Source organism: Labrus bergylta, chromosome 19 (assembly GCF_963930695.1).
Source record: "Labrus bergylta chromosome 19, fLabBer1.1, whole genome shotgun sequence".
NCBI lineage: Eukaryota > Metazoa > Chordata > Actinopteri > Labriformes > Labridae > Labrus > Labrus bergylta.
In genome coordinates this window covers 12,336,580-12,358,192 of record NC_089213.1, presented here as the reverse complement: position 1 = coordinate 12,358,192, position 21,613 = coordinate 12,336,580, and the positions used below count along the sequence as shown (strand labels likewise).

The following is a 21,613-nucleotide window of genomic DNA, read 5'->3' as shown; positions in this document are numbered from 1 at the left end:
TGTTCTCCACGTTTCTGAGGCGCTCTGTAATATCAGGTCGGTATTCTCGGAGGATATCACGGTGCTGGTGTTAATTTAAGATAAGCTCTGCCTTTGGAATCACAATGAGAACGAAGGGGGCTGTAAAAAAATTAAAAATGAATGAGAATAAAGGTGAGGAATCACATTCAGGGCTGATAGCAGCACACGGCGGATTGAAAGCTGTCGTAGCGTCAGAGTGCTTGCTGTGTGTCGGTGTGTACTTCCTGTGATGTGTGTGTGTGTGTGTGTCTAAATATTCAGGTTGTGCGTCGAGCGTTCTGGGTTTGAGCTCGTGTCTCGGCAGATAAATCAACCTGCGGAAGATGAACATTTCTACAGGATACACTTTCTTTGTGTGAAGCTGCGTTCGAGTCCCGTGGGAAATCAGGTAAATATGAGCTCTCGACTTGAAACACTGTTTTTGTCACCTTCCCAGAACACTGCTTCAAAATGGAGCCTTGATGAGACGATTCGTATTGGCTCAGGATGAAAAAGGTCATATTATGCGTTTATTTTTTTTTATATCTGGATGCAGATTTCTCCTTTTTTTCGTTTAAAATTCAACATTTTTTTTCTTGTGCTTTCATGGTGCTGTTAAAGGAAACTGAGAAAGGCAAACTTGTGCAAAGTCAACATTAAAACACCAATGTGTGGATTTGATCGTATTCACAATCTGCCTTAAACACTCCGCCCCTGATACACCAAGCAGACCGCCAGCCACCACGTCGGTGAGCGGCCGTCGCCCTAGTTTTTGCGCTGTGTTCGGCTCCGTCGCTACCCGTTGGCCCCAGTTGGCCTTTGGCCTTAAAAGACCAAGGGCTGACGACGCCAGTCAACTTTTTATCAGACATTATTCTCCAATAGAAGTACCTATATTACGAGTATTGAGCAACAGCAGTGAGAAAATTGTCTCCTCGTATCACAACAATGGTTTATTGATTTGCGTTCTTCCTCGTCCTCTTCCGGTTTCCCCTTTTTGGAATGACGATTACAGACTACCGCCCCCTGCTGGCATGGAGAGTTATTGCCTCTCACGCATGAGCAGAACGTAGGCCTATGTGGTGGTTGGCCGTCGGCTGCAGTCTTTGCGGTGTGTTCTAGTGCAACTTTTTGGCCAAGACAAAGGCGTCGTGAGGCGACGCCACAGGCGGCCTTCATTACCATGGCAGCCCGGGTACGAATCCGACTTGCGGCTCCTTTCCGCATGCCTTTCCACTCTCTCTCTGATTTATGACTCTATCCACTGTCCTCTCTCTCCAATAAAGGTATAAACAAGTCCAAGTGTATGTCGTTATGAATAAGTTGAATGATTTTTTTTTGAGCCTTCGTCACAGCGACAGGACAGGTAATAGAGTCAGAAATGGCGTGCAGTTAAGGAGCCGCAGGTCGGATTCTAAAAAAAGATATATTTTAAGTTTTTTTTAATATTTAACATGCATTAAACTGTGTTGTTGTACCAGGAGCTGTGTCTTCACACCTGCATCCACAGACACAGTGGGCCGCTGGTTTAAATCCCCTCACTCCACCTGGGAGTTTTGCCCACTGAGCGCAGCCTCCCCTCCCCCGCCCCCTCCCCCCTCTGGGGCCCTCCAGCAGCCGCCTGCGTTTGTTCTCTGCAGCTCCCGGGTGTGAACGAGTGTAAGTGTGTGAATGTGAATCAGGATGTTGTCAAGATACACGACCCTCGTTCAGATAAGCTCCCAGGCATGAATAAAAACCAAAGAGTGAAAAAACTAAAAATCTTCTGTCCCGTGAGAAAAGCACACCTCGGCGGTTTCCCCTGAACGCTCCAGGGATTCAAAACGAGCGCCTGCATGCCACTCTGTCGCTCTGAATGTTGGACACACATCCAGCTGTGTGACAGCGACTCCTGAAAATCTTCATCTGCACCTGAAATCAAAAGAAAGTGAAAAACATTGGCGGTCATATTACCGAACAGAAGGTGACTGGCAGGGAGACAGATGCTGCTGTATCCAGTAAACACCGTTACATAACGTGTCTCTTAATTGGCTGCTGAGACACAGCAGCCATTTTCTTTGCACGTCAGACGCACGCTGCACGCCAGACGCACACTGCACGGCGTCCGGAGGTGACCGGATATTGGTCATTGTGTAATTATGTTTTTTTTATAATGCTCTTCTTGGTGCATCATTCTGATTCGTCTGCACGTTGAATCCTGAACCTTCTTGAATATTCTCTCTGACAAACAGGAAACACAAAGTTGTGTAAATGGTACAGGTGAAATAAGAAGTTGTAACATCATCACTCTGCTGCTGCACAGCAAATAAACACAAAATATGTAAAGAGTCTGCAGGAAGGAGGAGAGAGAGACAGGATCTTTGTATCCGACCTTTAACCTCCATCTGAAGGGCAGAACATGAACCAGCGTGTGAAACATGGCAGCTCGGTTTGTTGTCTGAAGACGATCAAAGACGAGCTGTTTGTGACCAAAGCTCGTCACTAATCAGACGAGCGCAGAGCGAGCGCAGACGTGTGAATCATGAACCGGTGAGGGTGTGTGTGTGTTCATACAGGGACACACACACACCCTGCAGATCTACAACTCACTCTCTGAGCAGAATACTAATCACACACTTAATTGATCGCTGTGAAAAACAGCCGTTTTTAAACAGCTTCAACGCAGAGGTCAAAGGTCACACTGAGACGCCCTGCAGCTGCGGAGGATTCAGTCTCTTTATTTCTTTATATTTTTTTTAGGACTGCTGCATACTCCGATTCAGGAGTGTTTCCTTTTGAAGGATGGTGTCCAGAGCGGTGAGACCTTTCAGACTATCTGAAGTCTCCAATTAACTGAAGTTAAACTACAGGTGCTCAACTAACTTCTAAATACTCTGAATTTTAAACATTTCACTCTGAGGGAGAGAGCACAAACTGCAGAGTTTCTGTTTGATGTAGATCCAAGTGAGCAGTGATCGCAGACAGAAAGCTGCTGTATTTCAGTTATGGCCATATTGTGCACACAGGATAATGACTTGTTTTCAACATGATCAACATATCTTGTTGCAGAAGTTGTCATCCTGTATTGTCCCCATAAGTCTGATATTATCTCGTGCACACCACATTATGATCTTGTCTAAAAAAGATAGTTATATGTTGTGCACTGCTGATCATTCATCTGAGTGTCTGGACAACAAATATTTCTGTGTGCACAAGATCATAACTTGTTCATACAAGATTACAGAAGGGGGTTGGTGTAGTGGTTGGTGCGGGTGCCCCATGTATCGAGGCTGTAGTCCTCCAAGCGGACGGCCTGGGTTGGAATTCGACCTGTGGCTCCTTTCCCGCATGTCATTCCTCTCTCTCTGATTTCTGACTCTATCCACAGGCCGGTCTCTCTCGGTCTCTCAGGGCTCTGTATTACGGTTTCTGGGAAATGTAAAACAAAATTACAAAGTGTGAATCACTTTAACAAGCACTGAGACAAATTTACAAACGACAGAATTTAGACGGAAAGGGAATGTACCAAATGCTGGAAGTGACCCGGAAGTGATTGAGTGAGGGGTCACTTTGTTTGTGTTGACGGAAAGATGTTTTACCCTTTTGGTGGAACTCATTTGAGCCGGATCAGTCAGTTTTGCTTTTCGTGTGGATGCTCTATCAAACATTTAAAGGACTCTGATGAGAAGGGAGGACCAGATATGCACTCCTGGTATTTGGTCTACAAAAGATTATTATTATTGTTTCCTTATTCGATGTTGTAGTTTAACTTCTGGCTCAGGTGATGGAGGATGAGTGTAATGAGAAATGTAATCAAAAGTTTAACGGCCCTGTGAATCAGGCGTTAATGTGCGGCTGCTCGTCAACAGAGAGGCGGTTACCTCCATCAGATCGAACCCACGATGAGCTGTCCTGCTGCACTTAAGTATTTGTTAACCTGAGAGCACAGCACATTCATACAGCTCCACACTGGGAACATCCCATAATAACCACAGCGCCATACTGGGAGGCTCCCATTAAAACCACAGCTTGTAAGCGGTCAGCACTGAGCAGATCCAGCGGAGCAGCTGTTAAGACTTCACTGAATCCCTGCTCTGCATTTTACTTGTCATAAATATTCAGTCAGGAGAATCAGTCAGGAGAATCAGTCGTTAAACTCCGCCGAGGCTCGCTGGTTTCAGCTTGAACCACTTTTCAATAATGAATGTTCAGAGTATCAGGAATACAGGATGTGAGAACGGATTTCCAGCCACATTTCAGGAACGTTTTGGTCAATTATAAAGTCCACTCAGCTGCTAGAGGACAGAGAAAATAACTCCAGGCAGGAAACACAAATAACCTGCTGACGGGAACACAGAAGTATTTCAGTTTAAATGTTTTACACTTTACTTTTCAATTAAAGGTCACATATCCTCCTCCTCTTCAAGGAGTCAAAGTCTCAGAGCTCCTCAAAACATGTCTGTGAAGTTTCTTGTTCTAAATCCACTCTGATCCTGTATTTGATCATGCTTATAAACCCCTCTATTTTAGCCCTGCTCAGAACAGGCTGTTTCTGTGTCTGTACCTTTAAATGTAAATGAGCTGTGTCTGACCACGCCCCCTCTCTGGAAGGGCTTGGGTGTCTCGGGCTTTCTCGCTCCATGTCCTATTGTTTACAGTGAGAAGGCAAACTCAGAGGGCAGAACAAACACCTAGCTGTGGGAGTGTCACCCACCTGGGGGAGGGGTTACTGTCCTTTGTGATGTCATGAAGGGAAAATCTCCTTTGAGCACACATTTTTTGAAAAGTGGAGCAGGCAAAAGATGGAGGGGATGGATTTTTCTCATCATTGGAGGGTTTGTAGACAGACTAGGGACACATATTAGAGTAAGAGAAAGATGGTGAAAATACGAATACAGAATACGTATCAGGTGGGATGTCGGGGTTTCTAGGACTCTAGGAAGACATTAGCATACATCAGATGGTTAACCAGTCTGTCTCCCACCAAACATCCAGTCCTTCAAGCATTTCTTTTCTTACTCTTTAACTGGTTTATTCTGGCGCTCCTTTGAGCCTTTCAGTTTGAACGCCGTTTCCTCAGCGAGAGCAGTTTTATTTTAATTTATTACTTTTTTAATTACTGCCTTAAAAACACTCAGAGGGATATCTTACATCTTTATTGTCTTGTTTTTTAAATTAATTTTTGCAGGGTGCTGTGAGTGCGAACACTTCAGTCATCTCCAGAAATGCTCTCAAACATTCACACCTGGAAACGGCCCAGTTTAACCAGTCACTTGAACCGGTCTGATCTGCCGCTGTCACAGGGATGCATTGAGCATTTAAATATGAGATAACAGTTCGTGCTGTTTGGACGTTCTCTCCTGGAAGACGTTCGTGGTGTAGCACTCGCCTCGGCACTCGTTCACGGGAGACATGGCAGAGCGATCCGTGTGAAGAACAAAAAAGAAGAAAAAAAAAAAAAGTCTGCAGGACCTTCGTTTTCTCAGCTCCACACATCTGGACGTCTCTGTGTGACGTGGGAGTGAAGGTTGGATGCAGAAAAGTCACAAATAGCGAACGTCAGACAGGTGTGAGGAGAGGAGCGAGAGCGTGACGATCAGTGTGACAAACACTTCAGGAGAAGAAGCGGCGGCCTCGTTCAGAAGCACGCAGAGGTGATGGAGAGGACGCAACAAGCGCTGCTCCTTCACTTCCACAATCGTCCTCCGTATCGATGACACACATTTTTAAATAGGTTAGGGTAGGTTAAAAAAAGTAAAAAAGTACAGAACTACAGATATTCACTCATGAGAGAGAGAGAGAGAGCAGTGGGTCGACCACACTCTCACGTCTCTCTCCTTTCGGCGCCTCATAACAATGTAAAAGTTACATTAACGTCTCAACAGAGAGCAGAGGACGTGGCGGTCTTTGACAAGAGGTTTAACTCAACCTGCGAGTCGTCAGTCAGGAGCCGCTGATGAGCGAGTCTGTCACAGGAAAGTCTTCACCCTGAAAAAAAAAAAAACAACCCCCGAGTGTCAGCACCCACATGGGAGCAGAGTGTTACTGCATCTGCGTCTCAGCGGAGAACACGTTCATCTGCAGCTTCCAGAAACACACACACAGACAAACACACGCGCACACACACAGACAAACGGCCTTCTGTTAAATGGAGCAATTCACAAGAAAATCTGCGGCTTGGTGAGGGGAAACACACACACTCTGCATGAATATGGAGCTAAAAGGCAGAAGGGTAAACACACTCTTGTACAAACACACACACACATGAACACACACACACACACACACACACACACACACACACACACACACACACACACACACACACACACACACACACACACACACACACACACACACTGACGGCAGCTTTCCTTCCTCACTGTATCGTGCAGAAATGTGATTTCACACTGAACTTTTCAACTCGTTCTTTCAGGAGAACGAGCAGAACAACGCGGGGAGAGCGGCTCTGAGCACATCAGTATTTTTGGCAGCTGGTGATGCTTCGGCGTGGAAACCCTCCCCCCCCCCCCACACACACACACACACACACACACACACACACACACACACACACACACACACACACACACACACACACACACACACAGCCTGAGATGTTTTTAGACTCCTCGCAGGATATCAAGGTGCTACATTGAGAGTTTTTAGGAGACAAAGTAAATACTTCTTCTGACTAAAAGCTCGTTTTTTTCTCTGCGTCTTTTTTAAAACAGAAGAAGAAAAACAAAAAAAGGTGTTTTGTGATTTATTTATTTTTTAGAGACAGGACAGTGGAGGGAGTCAGAAATCTGAGAGAGTGGAGAGAGAGAGTGGAGAATGACATGAAGGAAAGGAGCCACAGGTCGGATTTGAACCCGGGCCGTCCACCTTGATTGCAGAGGATTATGATGCTAAAAATCGGTTGAATCTGTCCTCATGTCTGTGGGCTCCCAGATTCTTAAAATCAGTTGAGTTTTGAAAATCTGTAAATGGCCTTAAACGGGATTTATCATGAATTATACAGAGAACTAAATCATGAATAAACAAAGAACTAAAGAAGTCTCTCCTTTAAAAGTCAGTCCAGGGGTTTTAACAAGCGGCAACCTCTGGTGTTGAAATATGAAGCCGATGCGGAAGTGCAAACTCCTGCAGTTCCCTCTAGTGTCCACTAGAGGATGGCTTCAGATACATGCAGGAAGTCACCTTTTCTCCTGTAAATATCTACATTTCAGGAGGACTGCTCCGGATATCCTCACAGCAGGAGACTATCCCTGTCAGAAACGAAAGGGGGGGGGGGGGGGGGGGGCTCTCCTGAGACGAGACATGAAATAAAAAGAACGACAGGGAAGTAGCGGGTGAAGCAGCAGAGTCCGCTACATGACGCTATAATGAGAATATTGGTCTTCATATCAGTGCTACGTGTAGTTGAACAGAATCACAATCTGAACTAAAGAGGAGAAGAACATACCGGAGAACAGGAAACATAATGCAGCAGGTTCATAAGAGCACGGAGATCATATAGGTGGCGTGCAGACAGTCTAATAAACAGGGAATAAACGTCACCACCCCCTCCCAGTCGCTCCAGGTGAATTCTCCTGATTATATCCTGCTGTGTTCTCACATCAGCTCACTCTGACTTTCTGCAGAATAAATACGAGGAGGCTGGAGGAGAAACTCCGGGCGAAGAGAGAAACATTTAGCTGTTTGTGTTCACACATGACGCTCAGCACAAAGATATCATGAGGTTTCAGGAGGTGTGAACGCACTATAAGAAGGTTACAAGAGAAAAACAGATGCATTCAAACGTTCAGGTTTATTCTCATGCGTTCCCGTCTCTAACTTTGTGTTCAGCCTCGTTAGTTTGAGACGAACTTCTCCGCTTCACGTCTTTGTCTTATTCTCTTCTGAGTCTACGTGTGATGATTTATGTAGGAACCCGGGCTGCTGTTTGATTCACTTCCCCGTCGCTGCAGTCTTCATTGATTCTGTTTTTTTTTTTATCACTCACTGAAATGTGATTTTCATAAATAAATGAGAGAAAAAAACAACAACTTTGGACATTTTTCTTGTTTTTCTTCTAATTAACTGAATCATTTTCAGCATTTTAATTTCTTTATTGTCTCCTCACGTCGCACGCCATCTGGCCTCGGACAAACTTTTTCGTTTCCACTCGACAGTGTGGGTTTGTTGGGGGGGAATTGTGATTCTGTTTTTTGTCCTTAAATGAGATATGTTTATATTTTTGATGCCACATTTTGGATTTCTTTTTTTGTGTGTTTTTCTTTTTGCTGCAGGAGAGATTTGTTCATCTGCCGCCGAGAGAGAAAAAAGAAACAACAGCTGGAAGAGGGCACCAAGGACACACACACACATGCATGCACGCACACACACACACGATGAACACACACATCAACTTAATCTTTTTTCGCTCTCAGTTTTTCCATTTTTTCACACACACTCTGCACTCAGTCACACTTTGCATCTCTTTCACACACATATTCACACATTTCTCATTGTCACATTCTCCTATTTGCCTACTCACACACACACACACACACACACACACACACACACACACACACACACACACAAACCAACACTTCCTTTTCTCTCGATCTCACAACATGAACACACTTTTACTCACTAACTCGACTTCTCTCACTTTCTGTCTTTAAATTTGTCTCTCTCTTTCACACACACACACACACACACACACACACATACACACACACACACACACACACACACACACACTGGCAGACGGCAGGCTGTTGGCAGATGCTGGGACATCCTGGTGCTGATGATGGTGTTGGGGTTGTGATGCGTTGGATCATTTTTTTTCATCCCACCGCTGCACAGTTAACGTGAAAGTCGACACCTCATGTACGTTTTGTCATATTAGCGCCCGATCACACAGAGACGCGCACGAGGCGTGGCCGCTGCAGAAACACCTGAGCACATCTGGGGGGTAAACAGCTGGGAGTGACTGAGGAGCGAGGATGCGTGCACAAAATGCATTGGAGCAGACGCAGAGCTCTCGCTGCTTTGCTCCTGGACGAGGAGGGAGGGAGGTTTTGGGGACGTGAAGTTTGAAAGAATTAAGGAAACGTAGATAAATTCCGTCATCTCTTCAGCGAGCTCAGTCTGGAAGAAGAGTGCTTCAAAGCCTACTTTCGCCAAAGCCGGAGTAAGTTGAGCGTACCCTTCAAAGAGTGGCAAAAAGTGACAGTGAGACTCCGAGTCTTGAGCTGAAAAGTTCTTTTTTTCGCTGTTCACTGTACCCAAGCAGCAACCTCTGGGTTTGAAAACGGAAGCTGATGCTGAAGTGCAAAATCCTGCAGTTCCTCAGGTGTCCACTAGAGGCTGGCTGCAGAAGCACATGAAGTCACATACACACACATTCTAAAAAGCCTGTTTTTACAGCAGAGATTAACATGTTTACAGCCTGGTTAAAAAAAACAAATAGGTCTGATTAGCTCATATCTCGATCGGCACACACTGTATGGGCGGTGAATGTTTTGATGACTCATCAGTTTTGATTTGATGAAGGATAAGAGTTATTCACAATAAGGCGTGTAGCTGACCTGATTGACAGGCGGGCGCGCTGTAACGGTTTGTCAGGAGGCTTAAAACCCGCCTCAGCTCCAGCTCTCAGCCTGTCGTTAGGTTGACTGAAAGTTAGGCTGAGACAGCATTTCCAGCACGGAGACCGCCATGCTGTGACTCGATGGCTGACGTCACTCAGGCTCCATCCACTAATATTTACAGTCTATGGCTCCTGGTGCACTTCCACTGCAAAGTCTGGATTTTCCGTGTTTTGCTTTTGCAGTTGTTTGATTTGTTTGTGTTTTTCAGCGTGTTCGATGTTGATGCAGTTTCAGCTTTCTATGGCATCTTTTTACACTTGCAGCTCATTTCCCTCTCTGCATTTGTTTTTGAAATTGCATCATTTCTGAATGTGCAGCCTATTTTTTTCCCACATGATATTGTAATTATTGGTGCTGCAGTGGTTTGTCCTGTCCCCTCACAGCGAGGAGGTTCCAGGTTTGAATCCCCGTCTGACAGGAGCCTCTCTGTGTGGAGTTTGCATGTTCTCCCCGTGCATGTGTGGGTTCTCTCCGGGTACTCCGGCTTCCTCCCACAGTCCAAAGACATGCTAGTTAGGTTAACTGGTGACTCTAAATTGTCCGTATGGTGTGAATGTGAGTGTGGCTGTGTTGTCTGTGTGTCAGCCCTGTGATTGGCTGGTGACCAGTCCAGGGTGTAACCCCGCCTCTCCTGGATGGTTATTGAATTTATGAAAGAGGAAGAGGTGTTCCTACCTGCAGTTATTGTAGCAACGTGCGCTTGTGCAGCATTTGAGGGTGTGTTCTGACCCTCTTCTTAAAGTAAACTCTGACTTTGTTTGTTTTCAGGGTATTTTTCATATTTGTGAGAATTGTGAGAATAATTATTTTAACTGAGAGGCAGACCAGTAACTGAGTCAGAGCTGAAATCTCTGTCACAGAATATGAATCTCAGAGAACTGGAGAATGTGCTGAGTGTTCAGTTTGTGTTCATGTATGTGTTTGGGAGGGAGAAGAGCATGTTTCCTCTCATTGGGACAGAAAACACTTTGGATTGAACACTTGGTTTAAGACACATGTGAAACTCCGGAACGTGGAAAGAAGTCGATGTGATGCTCTCTACAGTGATGAAAACAACAACAAAAAGACAGCACAATGCGCCTGTGTGTGTGCGTGCGTGCGTGTGTGTGTGCGTGTGGTAGAGGTGGAGCAGAGGCTGGAAACACTGCCAGAAAACACAGACACACTGTCCTCTTAAAGCCCTCCAAAACACACACACACACACACACACACACACACACACACACACACACACACACACACACACACACAAACATCAGATGAAAGTACACTCCCTCTCTCTCCATCAAGGTCATCCAGCAGTTCTTCGCAGCAGATCCAGAAAACAGAGACAAAGAGAAAGACGTTAGTCACGCAAATGAACAAACGTCTTCTTTGCTGTAGTTCCCTTTATTCAAACTCCACATGTCAGACGTGTTTTTACTTATTCATTATTCCTGCCGAACGTTTAGGTTTCTCAGTAGAGGAGATTTGGGGGTGATCATCATGGCCCCCCGTGTCCTTCAGGGTGGTCATGACACCAGAATATAAAACTGATTTGATTCTAGTTTAAACATCGACTCATATATTGATTAAAAAAATAGAAGTCCTCGACACCAAATATTGGGAAGTTTCTTGTTTTTGATTCTCAAAAATTGTAGGCAAACTCCTGCACACTGTCTGCGTTACACAAATATGTCGACAAATGTTTATTTTCTTTCCATCTTTTAAAGTATTTTTTTTTATTAGAGAGGACAGCTGAAGAGAGACAGGAAATTTTCGGAGGAGAGAGAGGGGGATGACATTCAGCAAAGGGCCGAGGTCGGATTCATACGCACATACACGGGACGAGGACTTTAGTCTCCATACATGGGGCAAAGGTCACATATTCTCCTCCTCTTCAGTGTAAATAATTCTCAGAGCTCCCCAAAACATATGTGTGAAGTGTCTTGTTCTAAATCCACTCTGATCCTGTATTTGATCATGCCTATAAACCCCTCTATTTCAGCCCTGCTCAGAACAGGCTGTTTCTGTGTCTGTACCTTTAAATGTAAATGAGCTGTGTCTGACCACACCCCCTCTCTGGAAGGGCTTGGGTGTCTCGGGCTTTCTCGCTCCATGTCCTATTGTTTACGGTGAGAAGGCAGACTCAAAGGGCAGAACAAACACCTAGCTGTGAGAGTGTCACTCACCTGGGGGAGGGGCTACTGCCCTTTGTGATGTCATGAAGGGAAAATCTCCAAATGGCCTGTTTGAGCAAAGTTTGTTCTTGACCATGAAAATCTTCCTTAATATTAAACTGCTTTTTACGAGTTGGTTAAATGATATTTCTCATCAAATTCATATCTAAAAACTGATAATATTCTGTCTTTCCTGAGCCTTCCGACAGATATATCGTCAGATTTTTGATGTTCGTCGGACTGTCGGCTCTTTAAAAGAAATAAAATGAATCTAAAATGTGACAGAAACCATCAGGAGAAAGTGGTGCGGCTGGTTTTTACTTTAATTCTGTCTATTTTAGTTGATTAACAGGAAGAGATGATAAAACAAACCCGGTAAAGACAACAAACAAAAGAATCAACGAGCAGAGAAATCAATGCGTGACTTTTCTTTTCTTCTTGTTCCTGTAAAAGCAGCGGGAGAGAGGAGAGGAAACAAAGACCTGCTCAGTCCTCAGACGCACGTGATGTCATTGAACACAGCTTTTTATAAACTCATATTTTAATAATGTTGTCAGAACAGAGGAGAGCCGAGCCGCTGCGTCTCAGAATAACTTTAATCGTTCAAACAACAAACTGAGCGATGCAAGGACGATCAGACTTTATCTTCTTGTTTTTTCCCGAGGAGTGAGAGACTACGTCGTCCCCACGAGGATCTCTGCTGCCTCTGTTTGTTAACCAGAGAAACCTTTGACTCTGTATTTTATTTTTCTGCCTTAAACTTAATTAAATCAAACCAAAATCTAAATTAAAAGTGAAACATGGAAGTGCTCAGCTTCCTGTCAGGATGGTCGGTTGGTTTCGGTCCCGCAGGAGAACTTTCAAACCTTGTTTTTTATTTCCTGTTTCATCATTTTCACTTCATATCAGAGACATGGACGACTACACGAGAGACCAAATACACGTTTTTATTGTGTTTTATTTCAACAAAACACAAAAGTTACTAACTGCCAATTTCCACATCACGTTAGTGCACGCCGCAGTCCGTCAGCATCGCGCACTACGGCGCCCTTAGCCTCCACTCCTGTCAATGCTCCGTGACAGCGGCACCACTTCAAATTTCAAGTACGCTCAGGATCTATTTTCAACGGTGCCCACTGCAGGCACGTGTCAAGCTGGACAGAATAGATTTCAATTTAAAAATAAAACACGATATCCACTATGCGTGTTGTAGCGCCCGCTCCTGAGCATGTCTGCACGTCGTCTGGCTCTCTGACCTCCGCATAGTTCTGACCTGGCCTCTTTCCCCTGTCGTACACTTTGCTAATACAGACTGCTTCTCTGCGGCTTCATGGACCGCACCCCCTGCCAGCTGCTACACGGTACCCTGTGTTGAACTTTGTGTGTGTTTCTCCCGCTCCACGCTCTTCTGTTTCTGGGTTTGATGTTTCGTGTGTCAGTGTGCACGGCCTGATTGACAGCTCAGGAGTGATGAGGGAGGAGTGTCACATAGACTTGGTGAACCCAGCCCGATGCAAGCCCTAATTGTGTATTTCAAAACAGAGCCCTACCCCGAGGTCGGGCCTCGGGCAGCGCTGTAGTCCGACCTCGGACATGATCCAGAGTGACGCCTCAGTGCGACTTATTATTTACAGTTTAACTGAGACTCACAGGAAACAGGTGAACGGGCGCTCCTCTGGGGCTCTAATGAACCAGAAATAATGTTTCTTTGCAGACAGACAGTCACTTCTCAAGTCCCTCACTGAACAGTGAACAAGGCGCCGTAGGAAAAAGGAAGTCTTGGCTGGAAGGGGTTTATCACTAACCGCTGGTCATACTGGATTAACCAGATGTTGGTTCTATTCCAGGCGACATTAATCACCGTGGGATGATAGACAATGATCGTCTGTTGGTTATTTCAGATATTTAAGTGAGCGCTCAGTATTTTGATTCCACATGTGCAGGAAGAAACGGGACTCTTTCTTTTTCACGTTTGTTTGTTTCTGTTGCAGAAGGTAAAGAAAGAAAACCTGTACTTGGCCCGTCTGTTTTTTTAATGATGCCAAGTCAAATCTAATCAGCTGACAGAGATAACAGGATCTGAAGACGGTGCGTTCAGCTCCCTGTTGGTTTTTAAATACCACTACCTGTTGGCATGAGATTTTGGAGAAACACACCCGGGACAAAGAATCCTGCCTGGTGAGGCTCCACAAGCTTTCAGTGCCGGTTGCCTGTTGACACATCCAAACTTTAATTGGCATTTGTGGTGTAAAACAACATTAAACGTTAAGTACCGGTTGTGGCAGAGCCAAAGTCTACACGTAGAACCGGATCTGTTTGGCAAAATGTTTTTTAATCAAACATTCAGCTGAAGAGTTCAAACAAGGTGGTAGCTGCTGCCGCCGCCTCGTGATTCATTGTAACTTGTCTTTGAGGACACAAAATAGCGCCAGTAAGGAAATTAAATTTACTGATGAAGTCTCTTTGCTGAATCACTTCTATCTGAACCAGTTCTCTCGCCCGCTTCCATCGCTGCAACACCTGTTGGTTTGACCTGATAACTGCTCTCATATCTGGAAAACCGAGGAGCGTCCAAAACGGCCGTGTGTTGGTGCCTTAAAACCGCCTACCTTCTCTGGTCCAGACAAATCCAGAGCATTCAGGACCAGAATCTAAAGTTAGAAGGAGGACATACTGGCTGCTGCATTGTTGTCAGAGAAGCCAGCACTTCAACATAGCATGTTTCCTTAATGTCTGATCATATAGCAAGGTCACTTTATCATTTCACTTACTACACATCTCACTGATTGGACCTTTCATTATTTCGCTCAATGACAGCCACAAAAAAATACATCTCTTATCACTCTCAGAGGATATTTCGCTATTCGACTCCATGCCAAGATTACTTTGAAACTTGAAGAAAGGGTAAAAGAAGAGAAGAGACAGAAAGAAAGGATGTGGCACTTTTATTTCTCCCTGAGAAAAGAAGAAACATGATGCAGCACAAATACATGAAGGAAAATGGATTAACTTCAGGCAGCAAAGGTTGATGTGAGAGCCGTGATGAGGACGCTATTTAGAAGACTCTGGAAGGTGTTTTGTTTTTCTCCCTGTAGCAGAGATGTGGAGGAGTTGTATCTGGGCGTAGTGAAAGCCGTGACATTGTGGAGCATCTGGTATCAGCCGGATACAGAATCACGTCCTCTTCGTCTTAATCAGAATCTGAAATCATCTTTGACCTCCATCGACCCAGATTTGACGCCACAGGAGGAGCTGAGAATGTCAGCGGCAGCACGAGGACGCCTTGTCCTCATTTAACGGTGAAAATCCACAAATGGGCCGTTGTCCTCTTGCCTCCATTAGTGCAGCGTTCACTGGCCTGGAGGCAGAGCTTCTGACACGAACCGACACCGAGACGTATTGAAACCAACAGCCGGAGCTCATCTGATCCCAAATATGGAGACACGTGCTCGGCCCGGGTAAAAACACCAGCCTTAACTTGTCATCTTTATGATTTCATCCTGAATTGTGAAGGAAACCTGTCCTGACAGCTTGATGTGTTAGTTTGAAATGAAGCAGATGGGTATTTTTGGGACATCACAATGGAAGCGTATTTTTCACAGAGGTCACATAGTAACCCTCGTCTGATCACAAGAAGACAAATTCAATTATTGGAAATTACAAACATTTGTGCGCCGAGTTTTCTGAGCGGAGCGGCAACAGAATGAACGTTGAAGGACAGTTCAGGGATTGTCACTTCATCTTTTATAAGAGTCATCTTTTTGTAGTTTTACGTATTTTAACGGACTTATTTAAAAAACATCTCTACTGTCTGTTTGTGCAGTAAACAGGTTAAATAACCTGTGAAGACAAAGAAGACTTTATTCTCTGATTTAATTTCTTCATCCTGTAGAAAGTTAGAAATAGTGGCTCAAAGAAAAGAAAGAACGAAATAATCTCTTTCCATGTTGGAAAATTAAAGATTATGTTTTAGGAGTTGGAGAACTTGTGTGCAAACAAAAAAAATATCCCTTTTGAACTTCAGGGGCTCCGTAGGTCAGTAAATAATGAATCACTGTCAGGCCTTTCAGAGAGGACGCGGTGGGTCTCTCCGAGCTGAGCGCAGCGCAGGTCTCGCTTGTCGTTCTTGTGCGCTGCGCAGAAGTTAAAACATTTTCCAATAGGGCGCAGCGCTACGTGACATCACCTCAGCGCGTCCAATAGGAGGGAAGATCAGACCACAACAAACGTCCCTCTCTCCTAAGCTTGAGTTTAAAGACCTCCTGGGACGTCGGAGAGATCGGAGCTCTAGTTTGTAAAGATGTCGGACAGTTTGTGTACCAGGCGTTTCAAACAGCAGCAGAAATGTGTGGCATGTTGGTGAAGCGCTCGTTAAAGAGCTGCAGCTCCGGTGTTCGGTTGTTGAAGTCACTTTCCTGTCGTCTGCGGCGGTGAGGTAGTCTCGCCTCCCGTGTTGCTGCTTTGTTTTCTGACATTTATTTTGAAGGATTGAGATTAAACTCTTTCTTTGTTCACTTTTTAAACAAACTGCAGTGCCAAGAGGAGGGATGATTCATCTCCTGTTTTGTAATTGTCTCTCAAACTGTTTCTGGAATTGATTTTACGGTGAGGTGGGTGTGTTTTAAATCAAGTGTGAGCGTCCTGATCACAAGACGTCTCCACTTCATTTACTGTGTTTTTAATTCAACTTGCCGTCTCTTTCTAAATCATCACTTCTGTTTCTCATTTACTTTTAAAAAAAAACACACCGCTGACAGCCTGAATTAAAAAGTGTGAAACAACAGACATGGGGTTTTTCTGTAGTGTCTCTGAACCGCCATGATGGAAACTTTGGGAACAAAGACGGTCTTCAGATTCAAGAGGCCTCTGGGAAATCTGACGAGTGGTGACGACAGCAGAGAGGTCACAATAAACACACACACCCCGACACACAGAAACAAGTACTAAGTGAATGTGCCCAACTGTATGGTCTTTGTTTGTTATTTTCTGACCACAATCTCCGATGTCCCGTGGTAAAGTTAGAGCAGAAATAATCTAATATTTTAAGTTAAACAGATGTTCAGTCATCTGCCCGCACTAAAAAAAGTTTAAATTAAAAATAACCTTTAACACATGTAAATTCTTTCCGCGGCCAGTTTTAAAATTAAGTGATCGGCTTGAAGGTCCAATCAGTGAGATGTGTAGTGAGTGAAATGATAAAGTGACCTTACTATATGATCAGACATTAAGGAAACATGTTATGTTGAAGTGCTGGCTTCTCTGACAACAATGCAGCAGCCAGTATGTCCTCCTTCTAACTTTAGATTCTGGTCCTGTATGCTCTGGATTTGTAGGCGGTTTTAAGGCACCACCACACGGGTGTTTTGGACGACCCTCGGTTTGCCAGATATGAGACCAGTTATCAGGTCAAACCAACAGGTGTTGCAGCGATGGAAGCGGACAAGAGAACTGGTTCAGATAGAAGTGATTGTACCCAACCTAAAAAGCCTCTCCATGTTTCTAATAAGCTCCACGAGCAGAAACGTGCTCAAACTAGGATCAATATTGGAGATGCTTTTGAAAAATGGAGAGAGGTTAGAACACAGAAAGGTTTACAGACCGATGCAGAGCTGGCTAAACACTGAAGCTTCAGTGTCCACCACATGGCAACCTGCATGAGCATCGACTAGAGAGAGGAGCTCTCTACAATGTTTAGAATTTAGGCTGCAGTACCCATTTTAAACACTAGGTGTCAGAGTTACATACTGCTCTTTTAAAGGTTCGTCTTCTTCTCTTTGCCAGATTGTTAACCGGTGATCTACCACCTCGGGAAGGAAGTTTGAGTATAGAGGCGTCTTTGAGCGGATGGCTGTAGATCTAGGAACAAACTGGCTAAAAAAAATGGGGGTGTGTTGGAACCAACCCCTCCAGCTCTCAGCCTGTCGTTAGGTTGACTGAAAGTTAGGCTGAGACAGAATTTCCAGCACGGAGACCGCCATCGATGGGACACCATGCCCCCTGCAGGAACATACGGGTGACGTCACTCAGGCTTCAAACATTAATAATTACAGTCTATGTCATTGATGTTTTGGGGGGAGCGTACCAGATGGGGGGAGGGGGCAGCAATGGAAAAGGTCCTGAGTGATGTAGAGACGCTCAGTGATGAAATGTTCGGAGGGGTCTGGTGTGGATGTCTGTCACTTTGTTGGTGCTGGAGAGCAGACAGACTTCTCAAAATACCAGAAAAATCAGACAAATGATCTGCAAGGTTGGAATCCAATCTAGCCAAAAGGGAAGCATTTCTCCTTTACAAGATTCGGGAGACGCTACTTAACATTTTGTGACTGAATGGCCGCCGTTTGCTTTGTGAAGAGTGAAGACGACCCTTTGGTTTTATTTAAAGGTGTGCCATTTGAAAAAGATGAAGAGAGACATTCTGGTGGAGCTGAAACATGAAAGGGCAAAAATAAATTTTCATGAGCACCTTGTTTGATCTGTTTTAAAGCCGATTCTTAATTTTCCTCGTCCTGACTCAATGGTGTTTGACACTCGATCATTCAGTCGCTCTAAACTTTAGAGTCTAAAGAAAAAAGGTGTTTGAGTTGACACAGAACAGCACCTTGACTGAAACTCATGTTGTGTTTTTCAGACATGACAAACGCTTCATACGTACACTTCACATTATTTTTCATATTTGATTATTTCAGTTAAGATGATTCTGACTGCTGCATCCCTCTCTGCTACCAGCCCTGAGCCAAGCGGTAGCACCATGAATCCAGAATAACTTTTTGTTTTCTTGTTGTATCATTAATGGGGTTGGAGATGGAATCAATCCTGCGTCTGACGTATGATTAAAAAAAACATTTTTCCGGCTGTTTTGTCGTAACACTTCCTGGGAGTTTGAGGCTGTAAATGGGCCTAAAACCTGCAGTGTTCACTTTCTAATCTGATGGAGCTGCAGTGTGAAAACTTCCGCAGCTTTTTCTCTGGTAGCGTTTCAGTCTTCACACTGTTGTTGGCTTTCAAACAGCCTTTCAGAAGTAGAGATGTGACTTGATCCCTTCACCTCCAAACCTTTCTGCTTTGCTGATTGAGCCATTGAGGCTTCATATGCGAGAGCTTTTTCAAGTTTTTCCTTTAGATGCTGTCTCGAGCTTGTCAAAGGCAAAAGCGATGTGTCAAATCTAAAAACACCCCAAACCGATGCAGCTGCAAACCGCAGCGAGCGGATTCTTTGCACAGCCTCAGTTCTCTTCTCTTGAAGCTTTTCAATGTTGCCACTACATGCTCGCTTTGAAAACACATTTGCAAATCAGAAATGTGAAAGAAAACTTGAACCTGTGACCCGGAGTTCAGCCACTGAGTCTAATTATTCTCTGATATGTTTTTCCCTGTTGGATGCAGGCACTTAAAACACAACCTGAACATTTACCATCAGCACATAAATGATTCTATTCAAAGTCTGCACACATGAATGGATGGCTTTTTCTTTTACACGATTCTTCAAGAGGTGAAAGTGCTGCAATATAAACACTGGACTATTATTACTTATGTTTTACTAGGTCCGCTGCATTTAGAGGAGGAATATGGTACTTTTGGTACTATGGTTCTTCTTTCAGCTTTTTGGGCATTTTCTAGGCACTATTTCAAAGAAGTAACAGCAATAAGAGCACAATTTGTGCAGAATCTGAATGTCTCTGTCAGTAGTTGTCGACATGAGAAGAAGAGGAAGCCATGTTTGCATGCAAAATATAAAAAAAATACACAACCATCAAGGCTGATTAAAATCTGATTTGACTCGGACAGAAATCTTCTCAGAGGAGTGATATTCTCAAGTTTTATTCCAGTTTCATCCCACCAAGCGCGTTCTGTCTCCCGAGCATGCCAGCAGTGCCACTACGCTCAGTTTCAAATACGGTCCTAGTCAAGTCTGTTTTCCACAGACCGTGTTGCAAGAATATTAAGACCTGGACAGGAAGTCAGACAAGAAAACACGTGAGGAAGTAGCTGAAGGTCGGACTTGAGCCCGCTAGACCATCAGTGCCCCCTAACTAAATATTTCGTTCCTTATATGGTCCTGGAAAAGTTGGCATCCCTAAGTAGACTTTATGCTGGAACTTTTGCAGCGTCCTTTCTACGTGATGTCCTGTTTCATGAGACTTTTCTCCCGTCCAACAGACAGTGTCATGATTTGGTATTTTTTTTAGTTTTGTATTTCAGAGTTTAGATTTCTTTATGATGTTTTAGTTCTTATTCTTTCCTAGTGTTTCTTGTTTCTGTGTGCTTCCTTAGATAAGTCTTTAGTGTGTCCTGTTTTATTTTGTAATTTCTTATTCTTGTTTCTCTGTGTTTTTGTTGTTTCTTGAGTTTTGTGTCTTTAGTGTTTCTGGACATATCTTGTAGTTTTTGTCCTCATTGTTTCTTGTATTTCTCCCTGCCTCTGTTTGTTTCCCTCCAGTCCTGATTGTCTTCACCTGTGTCTTGTTGGTCTCACCTGTGTCTGATTACCCCTGTGTCTTTAGTATCTGTGTTTGTTCCCTTCTGTGTCAGATCATTGCGAAATTTTCCCCATGTCAGTTGTTCCCTGTGGGTCCTCGTTGATTTCACTTTGTTTTGGAATTTGGAAAGTAAGTTTATGCTTGCCTTTTACTTTTTTTGTAAAAATATATATTTTTTGAGTTTCTGCAGTTAGGTAACAGAAAGTGTGGCTGCTAAATTCCACCAGATGCGTGTTTGGTCCGTGTCCACCTCGCCACGACAGCAGAGCTCATAGGTTTCACTTCATTCAGTGTGTGTTCTTCTACACGCTCCGCTGCACTGCGTCTCAGCTCCGTCAGTACGGAGTCCTCTGCAGCAGATACACAAGACTTCTATTTCTGCCGGAGCACGGAGCATCAATTTTGCACAGAGCAGATCGGGCAGGACAGGAAGTCAAACATGGAAACTATTTTCAGAATAAAACACTTTGTTTTGAAAATAGAACATATTTAACTGTATTACATCAACAAACATGTCATAATACTTTAATAATGATAGAAGAACAACAATCAAAAAAAAAAAGACATCCAAACAAGTCAACTCCTCTTCAACTCGTTCTGTTGGGATTAATGACCTTCATGTGTTTGTTGTTGTGATAATAAGGTTTTTGATATGGTTTTATAACACATGTATTGTATTATCTCGTGCTGCTTTAATTACCTGCAGCACGTGTGCTGCTCCGTGCCGGGTCGGGGAACACAGCCTGTGGGCGTGGACAGACGAGGGAGCACGAAGCCGTACCGGACTACACGTATCTGGTGAAAGTTCTGGGTCACACTGTGATAGTAGAAGAGCAACTCGCCTGTCCTTTCAGGAGTCCGTGTGAAAACAGAGCAGCTGTGTCTACCTTCTTGTGTCTATCTGAATTGAAAACAAAAATAAAGTCAATCACACATTTTTCAGTGTTTTCAGTCGTTTCTCTTTCCCTAAAAGTGTCTTTTATAAGGATCTGCTCCCTTTTTTTGTTGTTAAACTCCACCAGCAGCCCACCTGATTCAGCTGTAAAACAGTATTGATCAGGTATTGTCTGAACAAACCAACTAGGATGAAAGCGGTGATGAAAACTCAGCTTTGTGCTGCTGTGCATCGATCGCTGCAGCTCTCGTTGGTGAAGATGTTGTTTGATGAGTCAGAGCTTGTTTCAATCCTTCGGCGTTTTGATCTTCTGTCACTTTCTGACTAAATGAAAGCTGCGAGTGAGAATATACGTTTCTTTGAAATAACATCAAACAGTCATAAAGAATATTTAACGAGAGATTTAACATACAAAACAGACAAATTAACCTGTGATGTATTCTCTGTGGTATATCT

At 44.0% G+C, this 21,613-nt stretch overlaps 1 long non-coding RNA gene across 1 annotated transcript; it reads left to right on the top strand.

Annotated features, from left to right (window-relative positions):
- Positions 1-20,331: 20,331 nt before the first annotated feature.
- On the top strand, positions 20,332-21,204 carry LOC114921073 (uncharacterized). The gene is made up of 2 exons (XR_003809380.2): positions 20,332-20,391; positions 20,969-21,204. It is a non-coding gene; the product is annotated as an uncharacterized lncRNA (long non-coding RNA).
- The last annotated feature ends 409 nt before the right edge of the window (positions 21,205-21,613 follow it).